The 14,551-nt window shown below is 37.1% G+C and overlaps 1 long non-coding RNA gene across 1 annotated transcript in view; it reads left to right on the top strand.

Annotated features, from left to right (window-relative positions):
* The first annotated feature begins 5,856 nt into the window (after positions 1-5,856).
* LOC309825480 overlaps positions 5,857-14,551 on the top strand; it is a 12,827-nt gene continuing 4,132 nt past the window's right edge. The window contains exon 1 of the long non-coding RNA XR_014297040.1: positions 5,857-5,994. This is a non-coding gene — a long non-coding RNA (uncharacterized lncRNA). The remainder of the gene's footprint in view (positions 5,995-14,551) is intronic.

The raw sequence follows: 14,551 nt of genomic DNA, 5'->3' as shown, positions 1-14,551 counted from the left end.
AGTCACATGTGGCTACTGAGCACCTGAAATGTGGCTAGGTCAAATTGAGATGTGATGACAGTGTAAAATACACAATGGATTTTTAAGACTTAGTACAAAAAAATGTAAAATTTCTCAATAATTTTTATGTTGATTACGTGCTGGAATGATAAGATTTTGGATATACTGGGTAAATAAAATACACTATTAAAATTAATTTTACTGTTTCTTTTACATGTAACCACTGAACAATTTAAAATTACATATGTGGCCCACATTATACTTCTATTGAATGGTGTTACTCTGGACGCACGTTCATTCATCTATCCATCCTTCAAATATTTGAGTGCCTATATTAGGGTTCAGGCACTAAGGCAGGTGCTAGAGGCATGGTGGGGTTTGTGAAGTACTCAAAGCCTTTGCCCTCATGGAGACAGATAGTAAATAAGAAAGCAAAAAGATGAATAATCACAAAACTGGGTAAGTGTGATGAAGAAACAGCCAGAGTATCACAATAGATAATAGCAAGGGTCAGAGGGCGAGATCTATTTACCTAGAGTGGCCAGGGAAGATCGCACCAAGAAGGTGACACTGGTGTTGAGACAGGAGTGGGATGAGCCAGAAATGTGAAGAGGACGAGGAGGACTTCAGAAGACAGAAGGGTGTGTACGGACCCTGAGGGTCCTGGAGCACTGTCGGTGAAGGGCGCCATCGGACACATGAGGCGGCTCATGGAAACATGCAGGCCTAATAGGTCAAGATAAGGAGTTTGGATTTTATCCAGTGGGAAGCCAAAGAAAAGATTTAAGTAGGGTGGTGGCTTGATCCATTTTATGCTTAAAATACCTTCTTTTGGCAATTGTATGAAGAATGGATTGGAAGTGACAATGGAAGATGCTGTATGTGTAAGAGGCACTTGCAGTAGTCCAGGTTAGAGGGGGTGGTAGCTTATTCTAAGGTGGTGGCAGTACAAAGTACTCAGTGTATTTCACTTGTCCCCAAGTCCTCCACATTTTTGGGCTCAAAGGGATACAAAGCCTCCAAAATGCAAACAAATGGATAACTAGGAGAGTCCAGCTCCCTTCCTAATATTTCTGAGGAGCGCCAGAGAGGAAGTTACATTTTCCTGGTGGTTCTTCTCACCACTTGCTCCCAGTCCCTAGACGCAACTCTTGATTCCCTATCGACATCCTGTGGCCTGCCCCAGCCTGCTCTGAACATGACGTTCCACTGATTCCTTAAGGCAGTGTTAATACAAATCTAAGGAAGCTGCAAAGCTTCACTGAAGACACAGGAAAGGGTAACAAGAAACTGGAGCACCAAGGAAAAAGCAGCCATCACTTTATTATCTACTATGCCCATTGGGAAGAGCACTCTGGGCTTATTTCCCCATTGCTTTTTCCTCTAGTTCCAGGGTTCAAACTGCTTTCCTTCGGTTTCAGGGAGAAAATTTGAAAGTCTCACTGCTTCTTTACTCAGAGCAAGCTACATTTATACCCACTATATCCCAACCTCTCTGATCCAGTTGGGTCTGTACTTTGCCTCTCAGAAGTAGGTGGCCCATCAATATGCTTTCCTAATCAAAAGGATAAGTTTTCCTCTGTTGAGGACGTTTCATGTGGAAGCATCTGAAATTAGGTTTTTAAATTACATTTTCTTTCCTCCACACTTGTATGATCTCATTTAATTCTCATTACAAAGTAGACATTATTCCGATTTTCCGAAGAAAAGTGAAGCTAAAAGAGGTGGCTCAGAGATTAATTTGCTCCAAATTATACAATCAGTAAGGGATGGAGAGACGATTCAAAACTGAATCCAGCTAAAACCCTGGCTGGCCACCACCAGCCTACACCGCCTCCCCTGCAGAGATAGGGCCCAAGGTCAAGGTCAGTTTTCTCCTCACAGCACCACCACCTGCTTCCCTCCCTTTTGGAAATCATTTTTGCCTAGATGTCTAGAAATTCAAGGACACGTTTTGTAGAATCTGTGTCTTTCCTCAGTGAGTGGAGGAAACAAATTCCCAGAAATGGGCAGAGGGAGGTAAATATGTAGATAAGAGGGCAGGAAAACCAAGAAATTAACACCTCATAGCCTTGACTTTTTTTTTTAAATTATGAAGCAAGGTTGTCTGCTGAGCTTGGGGAAAGGAAAGTAAGGAAAATGGTAGAGGAGAGCTGAGCTGTCCACTGAAGTGTTGCAATACCTCATGTGGGCAAGAAGGGGCACCTGCTGTGGGTGGAGTTAGGTGCTTCAGGAGACACTCTACAAAATGGGATTCCTGTCTGTTACTCGGCTATTAATGCATCCGCCATATCAGGGTAAAGGCAATTCCACTGTACTCTAAGACAAAAATCTCACCCTGACCAATGGAATGACATTTTAATACCAAGTACTTTGGAAAGTTCCTGGGGTTAGCAAGGGGTCTGGGGATTAGCTATTCAAAATTATCTACATTGCTGTTTTGAATAGGAAATCCTCTCAGAAATGCCTCTCATATCATATCCTACAGGCAACTGTGTCAAAGTCTGCTCTTCAACTCTGAGACCTTCCTCTTTCCTAAAATTTTTCCTTGAGTCTCAAGAGGGCTCTTTTGAAAAGTGCATCTTCATATTATCAGGTCCCAGATTCTTATTTAGAAGTAGGAGTTTTCTAATATAAATTCTCTTGAACCTCTCTTGAACTCTTCCCCAAATCCTCTGCATGGAGTTGTTGGGCCGGTGCCTGTCACAGACACCACGAGAATCGGACCACAGCCTTTGGGGGAAATGGTACCATTATCTTAAATGAGAGGAAAACTTTCCTTTTGGAGACTACCCCCAACATTGAATCTTGGCTTGGCTTTTGCAAAACCATACCCAAAACGTTTCATTTTAGAAAAAAATTCACATTAGCATTGTTTGGCATTATTTTCATTCTCTCTCCTCCCTCTATACCTGTTGTCTTCATTTCTGTTGCATGTGAACTTGTTCTCACCATGAGACAGCTCAGCTGAGAACATTAATTCAAATAAACATGTCAATGTCACTCTAAAATAATGAGTCCCATGCTAGTACACTATGTTGACATGTACCACTTAGGAAATGTTGTATTCTGGGGAGTAGGGGCAGAATATGGTTGTTGTGATTGAATAAATACATGTGTGTCCTTAGTTTAGCCTTATTTACAATAAAATCCAAAATTTCCCCCGTGGTTACAAGGCCATAGGTAGTATGACCTTTCACTATCTCAGACCTCATCTCCCATCCAAACCTTGTGGATTCTACATCCTACAAAATATTTTGAATACGCAAGTTTTCCTTTGAATCTAAAGCCTCTTTATTCACGTCTTTTGGCTCACCTTATCACAGCTCTGCAATGCAACCCACTTATACTGCACTACTTTTGTTCCCCTAATCATACTTTTATACCTCCTTATCTTTCACATGTTTTCTCTGCCTCAAATCATTTCCTCTTCTTCACCTGGTTAACTTTCACTCTTCTTTTAAGACACAGCTCAAATGCCACTCTCTCCCCAAAGCCTTCCTTGACCTGTCCCCCAGTCCGAGTTAACTGAGTTAAACGTATTCTTTACTGCCATACTGTAATCATTTGTCAACTTGTCCAAATGCCCTACATGACAGAGAGAGTTGTCGTCTACCAAATCCCACTCATTGATTGTGATACAGTGGTGACCAGGAAGTGGCTCTCCAGCCAGGGACTGTATTTCCCAGCCTCCCTTGGATCTTGTGGTGGCCATGTGACCAGCTCTTGCCCATGGAATATGATCAGAAGTCAGGCATGCCACTTTTAGGGCTGAGGCCTTTAAGAAGCAGACATATCTCCTCCATGCTCTGTCCCCTTCTTCAGCCTTGATGCAGTTAACAGCAAGGCCTTGGGGATGGTAGAGTCACAAGATGGAAGGACCTGGCCATCAAATTGGAACACCTGCCTTGGACAATTATGGGAGAAATAAACAACTTCAAGGAATCTCTGACTTATTTTGGTTTACAGGTAAATAGGTAAATCTGTAGAAAACCAGCCAGTTGAATTCAGCAGCATCTGATCATTTTATGGGATTTTTGGTTCAACAGACTTATTTAGGTGGTTCCAGTATTTGAAGGAGGAAAGGATAAACATCTGGACTAGAAAAATCTCTGAATACATGTTAAAGTTCAACTCAGAGCTGTTTCTATCCACTTACTTTTCAAACAATACCTTAGAATTAATTTTAATACCATTTTTGTTGAGTGGACTGAGAATTCAAGAAGTATATGCATACAAAACATTATTAATTTAAATGTATAATCACTAGCAAACATCTCTGAAATGTTGTCATTGTTCTGATAAATCTTTTAAAAATACTTGGTATACTAGTACTTTTGTGATAATGTAACTGATTAGTATTAAATAACTTGAGCAGTAATTTTGAAAGAACAGACTTGAGGAAGGAATAAAGTTTTGAGTTTAAACCAGGAGAACTTTTCAAATGTTTGTTTGAAGTTGGAAAGAAGGAAAGAAACACAGATACTGGCAACAAAGGTTGAAGGGAGAGAGGGAGGGGAAAAGGAGAGGCCATTCTATGTAAGGAGGTTGTTACTTGAAGGACCAAGAGAAGATCAATGGTAATGAAATTTGAGAAAACGGAAAAAGGAAGCAAGAGGTGGGTAGTAGGGAAGATGAATTTTTCTGACATACACATCACATTTCAGACATCTGAACAATCACACAGGCAACATATGTCTGTAGGCAACATGAGTCTCAATAAAAAGCAAATGGTCAGGGACCGAGAGGGAGGTTTGGTAATACCCTGACTGACTTGGAATAGCAGAGTGGTGGTGTGTCTTGAGGAATTCCCACAATATAGGGTGAAAGAGGAGTCAGTAGGCACAAATATGAAAAAAATACATCCCAAAGAGGAACCAAGCTATGTGACTGATACCTAATAAAAGAGAGAGATGCTCTGGCACAGATTTATTTCTCATGAGTCTTGGGCCAGAAATCTTACAACCAGAAGCAGAAATACTTACATGTCTAATGTTATGTTTCTAACACTGCCCAAGCTAACTGTTCATAAATCTTCCCCACGAGATTAAGCAACCTGGGAACATACGTGGTTTCATTCTCTACATCCCTGACCCCTAGCACCATCTCTAAGACATGGTAGGTATTCAGGTTATCTGTTGAATTTTATTTTGCTATTGTATATAGAAGCTGAAAGATACATTTTTGGACACTAGAGAAGAGGAGTGGGGAGATACACATGGTGTCAAAAAATCACCTGTAGCTAAAATATTGTCCTAGGAAAACTAGCTATGCACTTAATGGATTTTTGGTCAGGTTATTGGTCCACTGAATGCTACTCACTTGTGTTTCCTTTGAGCCAAGGAGGGTGGGAACTCTGACTCCTTGCTTTCATGCTGTTGGGACTCGTGCACTTATATGCTTGTCAGCCTTGCACTGCAAGGGAACAGATAACTAATAAATATCCCTGAAACACATTTCTTAAATGTCTTAGATGAAATTACCAATGTAGGTTTAAATTCCAGACATGTATATAATTTTTTCTTCCAAGGTCTCCCGCCAAAGAACTTTTCCAAAAAGCAAAATTCTTAACGCTGTCCACCCTTTCCTGAATTCCTAACGTGGGCTATGCAAGCTGGTATGGTTACACTTTGAAGACACAAAAACATTAAAAAGAAAAAACAGCACAAGGTTTAGTGAGTAGACTTCCAGCTCATTTCCTTTAAAACACTGCCCCTGAACTGCAAATTACTTCATGGTCTTTTTTTAAGTGCACTCTCCTCCTAGACTGACAGAGCCAGCTGCAGCATTGTACTGTCTATGGAAATGATATCATCAGCACTCTGTCCTTGAATAAGACCACAATCATTACATGTGGCTCCTTTTCACACAGCAGGAACGGAATATATGCTTGTTTACAGCAACGGTACCCAGAAAGTCATCACGTTGGCACTCTTGTCGGCAGCTTAAAGTCAAAAGAAAGTTTAGCCTGAATTACCTGAATCCTCTTGTAAAGTAAGAGTCATTTTACTTTTAATACATTACTAATGTTTAAAGTGTTAGCTTGTTTTCTAATATTCAAATTCAGCACATTAATTATAATTAATTTTGATAAGTCAGCTGAAAATTATAATTTATTTGCTTATAGTCATTATTCACTAGATATATTTATATTTCTTATATTTCTCTGTTCCAACTTTATATCAAAAGTATAACATATTGTTTAATTGTAATTATTTGATACTAATTACAAAAATTTAATCTAATAATTAAATTATTAAATAAAAATAAAAGAATAGTTACAACTAAGTCATTTTTATACCTTCCCACAATCCCATTCCTTACAGAGAGCCACTGTTACCCATTTGGTATAATTCCCTTATATATCAACTTTGCTTTTTCATGGATGGACTCTTAAATGCATTCATTTTAAGGGGTAGCAAATAATTTTGTCTGAATCAAATGAATTTGTTCTTTAATCAAATGATAATATAAGAATAAAACATTTGAGAGCCATACTCACCATGAAAAATGTTGTATAAACATCTTTTATTAAAGTAATGTTCTCACCTGGCAAATATTAGTGAAGCAATCCATTAAACTATAAATAATTTTAATTTGGCTCTCATTTATCAAGTACAAAAAACAAGCAGGCAACTTAATAATGTGAAAAAAATTTATATTTTCTTAAAAACTGACTACCATTCTCTCTCTCAAATGCATCCTATTTTTATTAAAATGAAGTCAAAATGCTAACACTATTTATATGTACAAAAAGACCATTAAACATTTAAAATTTATTTCTATCTTTAGTAAATCCATCTTTCCCATTTTTTGTCAATTATTATTTTCCTATTTTCAAAAAGTGAACACATTTTAAAAAATTCTAAATAAATGTAAAATTTTAATTAAATTTGATACTAATTAAATTTTAATTATATTGCTCCCCCTTTTTTTCACCCAGTAAATGTGGGAACTTACGGAAAATGGACAGAAATAAAACAACAATTTTATCTGTTTTTGGTTTACATGGGGTTTCACAGAATATTACTTAAGAAAAAAGGGTTTTGCAAATGAGGAAGTTGAGGTCTTAAAGCACTGGAAGTGCGTACACGGCAGATCTAAGTTTATCACTCAGGTTGTCTCCCAGCCTAGTGTTTGGTTTACTATACCAGCCTGCTTATATGGAGTTATTGAACCCCGCACAGGAAATAATACCTCTTTTTTCTAACTCTCACTGCATTTTGCTTGTATCTTTTGAAAAATAACCATTTGAATGGATCTTATCCATGGTCAAGAATCCTTCAAAAGCAGTAAAATATCAACAACAAGCTAAAAGAGTAGTTCATATCTTTATATCCACAATGATTGATGGGAATTCTATCAAAATTAATCAACCTTGCAACTGGAGTTTGCAAATGGTATTGTATCAGTGAATTAATATTTACTAATCACCTTGATCTCTCTTCATAATGCCCCAAATGCAGTTAGACGAAGATAAAACAAACAAAAAAACAGAGTTGCATCTCATTTACTTATAAATTAGAAACATTTTTGTATTTTTCCTACCCCATTAAGATGATTCTTTAAAAACAAACAAAAATGATCCAACACTGGTTTCTAAGTATGAACGTAACGTGCTCAATACAGAATATCTGGCATGTACAAAAGCATAAAGAATCAGAAAAATATCAACCATAATGCTGTCATCTTACAACAACCTGTAATATATACTGTTAGGATACATTTTCTTCCTTTTTTCTATGCTTTTTTCCTAAACATAGTTGAGATCATACTAGATGTAGAAGTTTGTATCCTTTTTTCCCCACTTACCTGTCACATCAGTTATTTCCCCACACTGTTAAAATCTCCTTGTAAAGAAAATTTAATGGCAGCATGTTTCACCTTATAATTTAACAAATCCCTTAATATGTTGGACATTAATGGATGGACACTGGATATATATTTTGAATGAATTAACACAGGACTTTCAACACTTTTTACCTTTGAATTGTATTCAATATATGGCTTAAGTAGGGTTCTACAAAAAAGGCAAAATCTTAAAAACAAAGAAAATGTAGGAAATATATTCCAGTAGATAAAAAGCCAATCATGTCCTCTTTACTGATCCTATCACATTAACTAGAAACAGTTTACTGGGGGAAAAAAGGAATAAATATAAAGTCATTATCTTCTCAGCGTACAAAAAAAATATCCTACAACCATTAGGTATAGTTATTTTCCATCTTCTCCATCACAAAAGTTTTGAACAACAAACCATAAAGAAAGCTTAATATATCCAATTAAAATTTTTAATTCTTCTGAGACCAACTTAAGATACCATATACACACACACACACACACACAAAAGGTAAAAAGATTAATGACACATGGCAAAAGATCATTGTACTTTAAAACAACTTTCACAAAGCAGGAGCAAAATGTACAAAGGAGGTAGAAAATTTATATAATACAAATGACCAAAAATCTATGAAGATGTTCAATCTCATACCTCAAACACACCCAGAGAGTAGCTAAGAATTTAAAAGGATGAAACAGTAAGTGTTTGAAATATACGAAGATGTGTTCCTGCAACTTAAAAACTTGTTCATCAAAAGCAATTTTCTTGCAAGAGATAACGGTAAGATGGGAGTTTCAGTCACACTGGGAAAGAGTACAATCTCTATTATTAAAATGAATGTAAACTTCCTCAAAGACAAAGAACCCTTAAAAGAAAAGTAAAAGGACTAGCATTAAAGGCTGCCAGTTGTACACTGACACACTTGCAGGAAAGCATCACCAGGCAGAAGACCAGTCATCTCTGTTAGATGATAAAGTGTTAGAGATTACTCTTCCCCCACATTAAAAAAACATGAGCTGAGAGTACCTTTTTTAGGTTTTTCCCTTCTGTTCTTCCAAAAAAATCTATGATTAGCACAGGATGGATACATTACAAGTGGATTAACAAATAAACTTTGTGCAATAATTAAAGGCTAAAGATCACAGAAAAGTCGAGGGTAGAGAGAAGCTCTGTGCTGCCCTTTGCTAAGTGAGGGAGAACTAGTCAATGTACAGCACAACCTGAAAATGCCTGGAGAGCAGTGATGGCCTGTGAGGAGCAATGAACAGGTCAACAAATCTTACTATAATATAAAATGTCTTGGGACTTCCCTGGTGGCACAGTGGTTAAGAATCCGCCTGCCATAGCAGGGGACACGGGTTCAAACCCTGGTCCGGGAAGATCCTACTTGCCGTGGAGCACCTAAGCCCATGCGCCACAACTACTGAGCCTGCACTCTAGAGCCCGCAAGCCACAACTACTGAGCCCGCATGCCACAACTACTGAAGCCCACGTGCCTAGAGCCCGTGCTCCACAACAACAGAAGCCACCGCAACGAGAAGCCTGTGCACCGCAACGAAGAGTAGCAGCCAAAAATAAATAAATTAATTAATTAAAAAAAAATGTCTTAATATAGGGATGGTCATGTGCTTGAGTGAAGAATTGACCAGGATGTGGGTACTCTTTGGGTAAGACAATTATGCAACACGTCAATAACGCCTTTTAAAATTCAAACACGTTTACACAGCAATTCAATTTGTAATTTGAATAAAAAATAAATTCAAGTATTAATTGTATTATTTTTAAAGGTGAGAACTAAGGAACAATTTAACAACAGAAGACTGGTTAGATAAATTATGATAATCCAAACAGGCAAACATAATACATCCAGTAAAATAATGTTTCATGTGTAAAAGATGTTTATAGTATATTGTGGAAAAATTACAGGGTTTTTTAGAATTCTGTATTCAAAATATTGACTCAAATATATACCCATTCCAAAGTGTTGATACCGGTTTTATTAGAATGATGAGACAGTGAATGATTTTTTTTTTTTTTTGCGGTACGTGGGCCTCTCACCGTTGTGGCCTCTCCTGTTGCGGAGCACAGGCTCCGGATGCGCAGGCTCAGCGGCCATGGCTCGTGGGCCTAGCTGCTCCGTGGCATGTGGGATCTTCCCAGACCAGGGCACGAACCCGTGTCCCCTGCATCAGCAGGCGGACTCTCAACCACTGTTCCACCAGGGAAGCCCTGAATGATTTTAATTTTCTTTTTGCTTATTATGTCTCTTTTCTGGTTTTCACACAAAGAAATCATGCATTTATGTAATTTTTTTATATTCATAAACACTTTTATATGCTAAAAAGATAATTATAGGGACTTCCCTGGTGGCGCTGTGGATAAGAATCTGCCTGCCAATGCAGGGGACACAGGTTCGAGCCCTGGTCCGGGAAGATCCCACATGCCTCGGAGCAACTAAGCCCGTGTGCCACAACTACTGTGCCTGCACTCTAGAGCCCACAAGCCACAACTAATGAGCCAGCACACCTAGAGCCCATGCTCCGCAATAAGAGAAGCCACCACAATGAGAAGCGCACGCACCACAATGAAGAGTAGGCCCCGCTAGCCGCAACTAGAGAAAGCCCGCGTGCAGCAAGGAAGACCCAATGCAGCCAAAAATAAATAAAATTAAATCTTTAAAAAGAAAGAAAAGATAATTATTAAAATTAAAGGAACAAATGGGGAAGTTTAATGATCAAGGACTAATATATTTAGTATTTAAAGAACTTATTCCATTTACAAGAAAAACACTGATTCTAACAATAAATGAACAAAAGAATAATTAAGAGGACATTGAAGCATATAAGAAAAATAGTCTCAATAATCAAATATGTGCAAAGTAAGACAACATGCTTATTCTTTTATTAGAGTGGAAATTCCCCCACCCAAAATATACAATATTAATAAAATATGGAATAATAGGCATTCTCAAATCCCATCAAACCATTTTCTCTTCTGGGATTCTAGTCAAAAGAAATACTCCTAACTATGAAAACAACTTTCACTGGAAGATGTCAATCACGATGTTCCTTGTAAAATAACATAATGGAAATACAGTAGAAGATTACTTGGGGATTTGAATACTAGAAGAATTCAAACACTGGATCTGTTTCAAAAAGATTTTATCCATTTTGATACAGAATGATTTGCTAGAATGTAAGCCATGTAGTGATGCGAATAACTGGTCACTTAGGCAGCCCAACTCATGGGATCCCCCAAAAGTTGGTTCCAGTCATTAGGAACACATTCAAAAGGACTGCCGGAGGCTATTTTGCATTGTGAAAATATTCTTTTCATGGGATAAAGTTTATTTAGCACCCAAAAGAGGATATTCCAGATGTGAAAACTAAAAAAAGGAAGGGCATAAAAGATCAAGAAGATGATGACACAGATCTTTTCCCAAAAGAGCTGTTGTACCATTTACTATTTCAATGTCTACAGATGGTAAACCACAAACTCTGCTGCATTCCTGACATTCCTAGATGCCGATTCACACAGATCTCAAAGAAATAAAATTTGTATATATTTATTTGCACTGCATGATGCTTTTAGGCCATTTTTAAGGAAATATGTCTTATTTCTACTAGAAGAACTAGTCAGAAAAATAGTCACCCTGAATTCCTTTTGAAATAAGGCAGAATTAAATAAAAGTTGAGATAAAAATTGAAATAAGAATTAAATGAGGTAGTATGCTACAATCACAGACATAAGAAAAACTCATTCATGGTGGGGGGCAGGACACAAAAATATTAATAGTTCATTAATTCGTCTGTCAACACGTATAAACTGAACACCTGTCACATACTAGGCACCGTATTTGGCGCTGAGAGATGTAAACTGGTAAACACAGCAATCGTGGTCACTGTGGTCCTGCAGCTTACATTGCAGAGGGGAGAAAGACCGCTACTCAACAAGCATGCGTGTGGAGGTGCCGTCCCCAGGCATCCGCAGTGTTTTTCCTCCGTTTTCTCCTGTTTACTGTCAACCATTCTCATGACGTTCACTTTAAAAAATATTCACTTTAAACGACTGGACCTTCCTCACATTTTAAGACAAATTAATCACACAAACTGGTCACACTGTTTATTAGGTTCATGTCCAATTCAAGTACCCAGAAGTAAAAGATAGAATGCTATTAGTTGACGGAGTTCCATAAAAAGGTTCCTAGAGAAGATGAGGACAATCGTTTTTTCATTTGCATAATGCAACCGTCATACCTTTTCAATTGCCCTGGCGATCCCAGCCCTGGACAGTTAATAGAGCTACCATCACCAAGTCTGCACACATTAAGACAATAAACCAGAATGAAAACACTGACAACATGGATGTGTGAATAGTAATTATAATTAACCTTTTCTAAAAGAAAAGGTATATGTAATAGTACATAATAGGGTAACAATTTAACTTGTCTTTTTTTTGCTGTTCTTTTTACTCAAAGCATAAAGCAGAGACAATACTTTTTACCAGGTTAACATGCAACTTAAAAAAAAAGTTAATATACATATTAAAAAAGGAAATTCAGCAGTAAAATCATATTTGTTATTTCCCCTCAAACATACCTTAACATTATTCCTTTATTGCATTATAAACTAGGTCCTACTACTGGTCACCTGACCCAATGCCTTACATTTCTGGAACTTGACATTTCAGTCAGTTATGGACACAGGAATGATGTTACAAGTATAATGAAGTAACACACCTGCAAAGAAGCTGATTGCACTGCTTTACCAATGGAGAGGTCCCTATACCATCTGCCACTCCAACCCAACATGAGCACAAACATAAATATCCCCCAGCCACCCACGAAGTTGTCTTGTCAAGAAGGCCCTGAAGCATTATTTCCCTAGGTACCTAACATATCAGCACTGATGAAACAGAAAAGCACCCAAGTGCTCTAAGATTATCACTTTTTGGAATATTCCTTGAATGTACAATTTTCCTAGGATACAGAGAAATACAAGTTAATAAAATGATAACGAGATAAGAAAAATTTTCCACCTCTTCTTGCATACAAAGCTTGAGTCAAAACCTTGTATCATATTAGAAATTCCAATACAATAAACCTAAAAATTTTCAAAATGTTTCTAATTAGTTGTATTAAATGCAGCTTCAATTACGTCAATATACATAGAGCACATATGTCAATATATAGAGACTAGTTGGAACACATTTTCATCTAGTTTCTCTAGGAAAATATAAGCAAGGAAGATTAATATCTACAAGATACATTTGTCATATTTAAAAATCAATAGTTAGTAAAATATATTTTAAGCACAAATTAAAATTAGTATTCATTTTTCTCATCTCTAGCAACCAAAAGAGCCCTCATTAGACATAATTATAGCTTCCTTTTCAATGTGTTATCTTGAACATTAACCCAGAAAATATCTTTAAAAGTGCTCTGCAGGTATCACTTCCTCTTAAGGAACCATAGAGGGACATAATATAACAAAAGACTACTCTAATCTAAAGGACTATTTCAAGCAAAAATAATTAGAGGACTTCTTTACATCACCAATGTAAGAAGTTTTGGAAGAGAATAGTATATATTATAATAATTAAAATCATATATACATTTCACTTTTCATGCAAAATTGTTTAAAATATAAACAAAATGTAATTGTGAATCACTGAAAATACAGTCTTTGCCCCCAGAGTTTACAGTCAAAAAAGAAAGAAAGAAAGAAAGAGAAAGGAAGGAAGGAGGGGAGGAAGGGAGGGGAAAGGAAGAAAGAAGGAATGAAGGGAGGGAGGGAGGGAGGGAAGGAGGCAGGGGAAAGGAAGAAAGAAGGAAGGAATGAAGGGAGGGAGGGAGCGGAAAGGAAGAAGGAATGAAGGGAGGGAGGGAGGGAGGGAGGCAGGAAGGAAGGAAGAATGAACATGAGAAACATAGTAGATTTCTATCAAATATTTCATTTTATAAGGAGAATCTAAAGAGGAAGGATTCTGGTGTGCACACACATGAAATGGCTCAAGATCTAAATGATACGACTTAAAATTACTAACCACTAAGTATGAGAATTAAGAGGCTACTCTTACACAAGCAACAAACTTTTACTATGATTTTAAAACACAATATAATTTTCTGTGTGTTAAAACTATTTAAAAAGAACAGAAATAGAGTCTAGTTTTCTAGTCTCTGCATTAACTAACACCAGGGTCATGGAATATTTGTATTAGGAAAGAGAAAAAATGGTTTTGCTCGTGCTTCCTTAACCTATGGTTTATTCAGGGTTAGGATGGGTATTTTCAGTTTTGAGGCTTTTTAGTCAAACCAAGCAAAAATTATGACTTAAAAACCCTCAAGGCTGTATCATCAGTAAGTCAAGCACATATAATACAATAGAAAACATGTATAATTTATTAGATGGACTTAAAAATCAACACAAATCAGTTTTAGGCACTTGCTGAGTACAGACTATGGGAATTTTCTACCAAAGAACACAATATCTAGCAGGCAAGACCATAAAGATTCAAACTGTAGTTTTCAGAACAATACACAAGGGCTAGACATTCGGTAAGAAATATTGCATAATTAATCCAACTGTATCCTGTTACAATTTCTTCACAATCCCACACATGGTTTTAGGATTTAATAGATTCACTTTTTAGCATCCAAGGTTTTTAAATTCTCTCTTTCTTTCCTTTACTCCACCATCCTGGTCTTAAAAT

Source organism: Grampus griseus, assembly GCF_964374135.1.
Source record: "Grampus griseus genome assembly, chromosome: 7".
NCBI classification, from domain to species: Eukaryota; Metazoa; Chordata; class Mammalia; order Artiodactyla; family Delphinidae; genus Grampus; species Grampus griseus.
The sequence above is the reverse complement of the archived record's forward strand: the minus strand, read 5'-3'. Positions and strand labels throughout refer to the sequence as shown.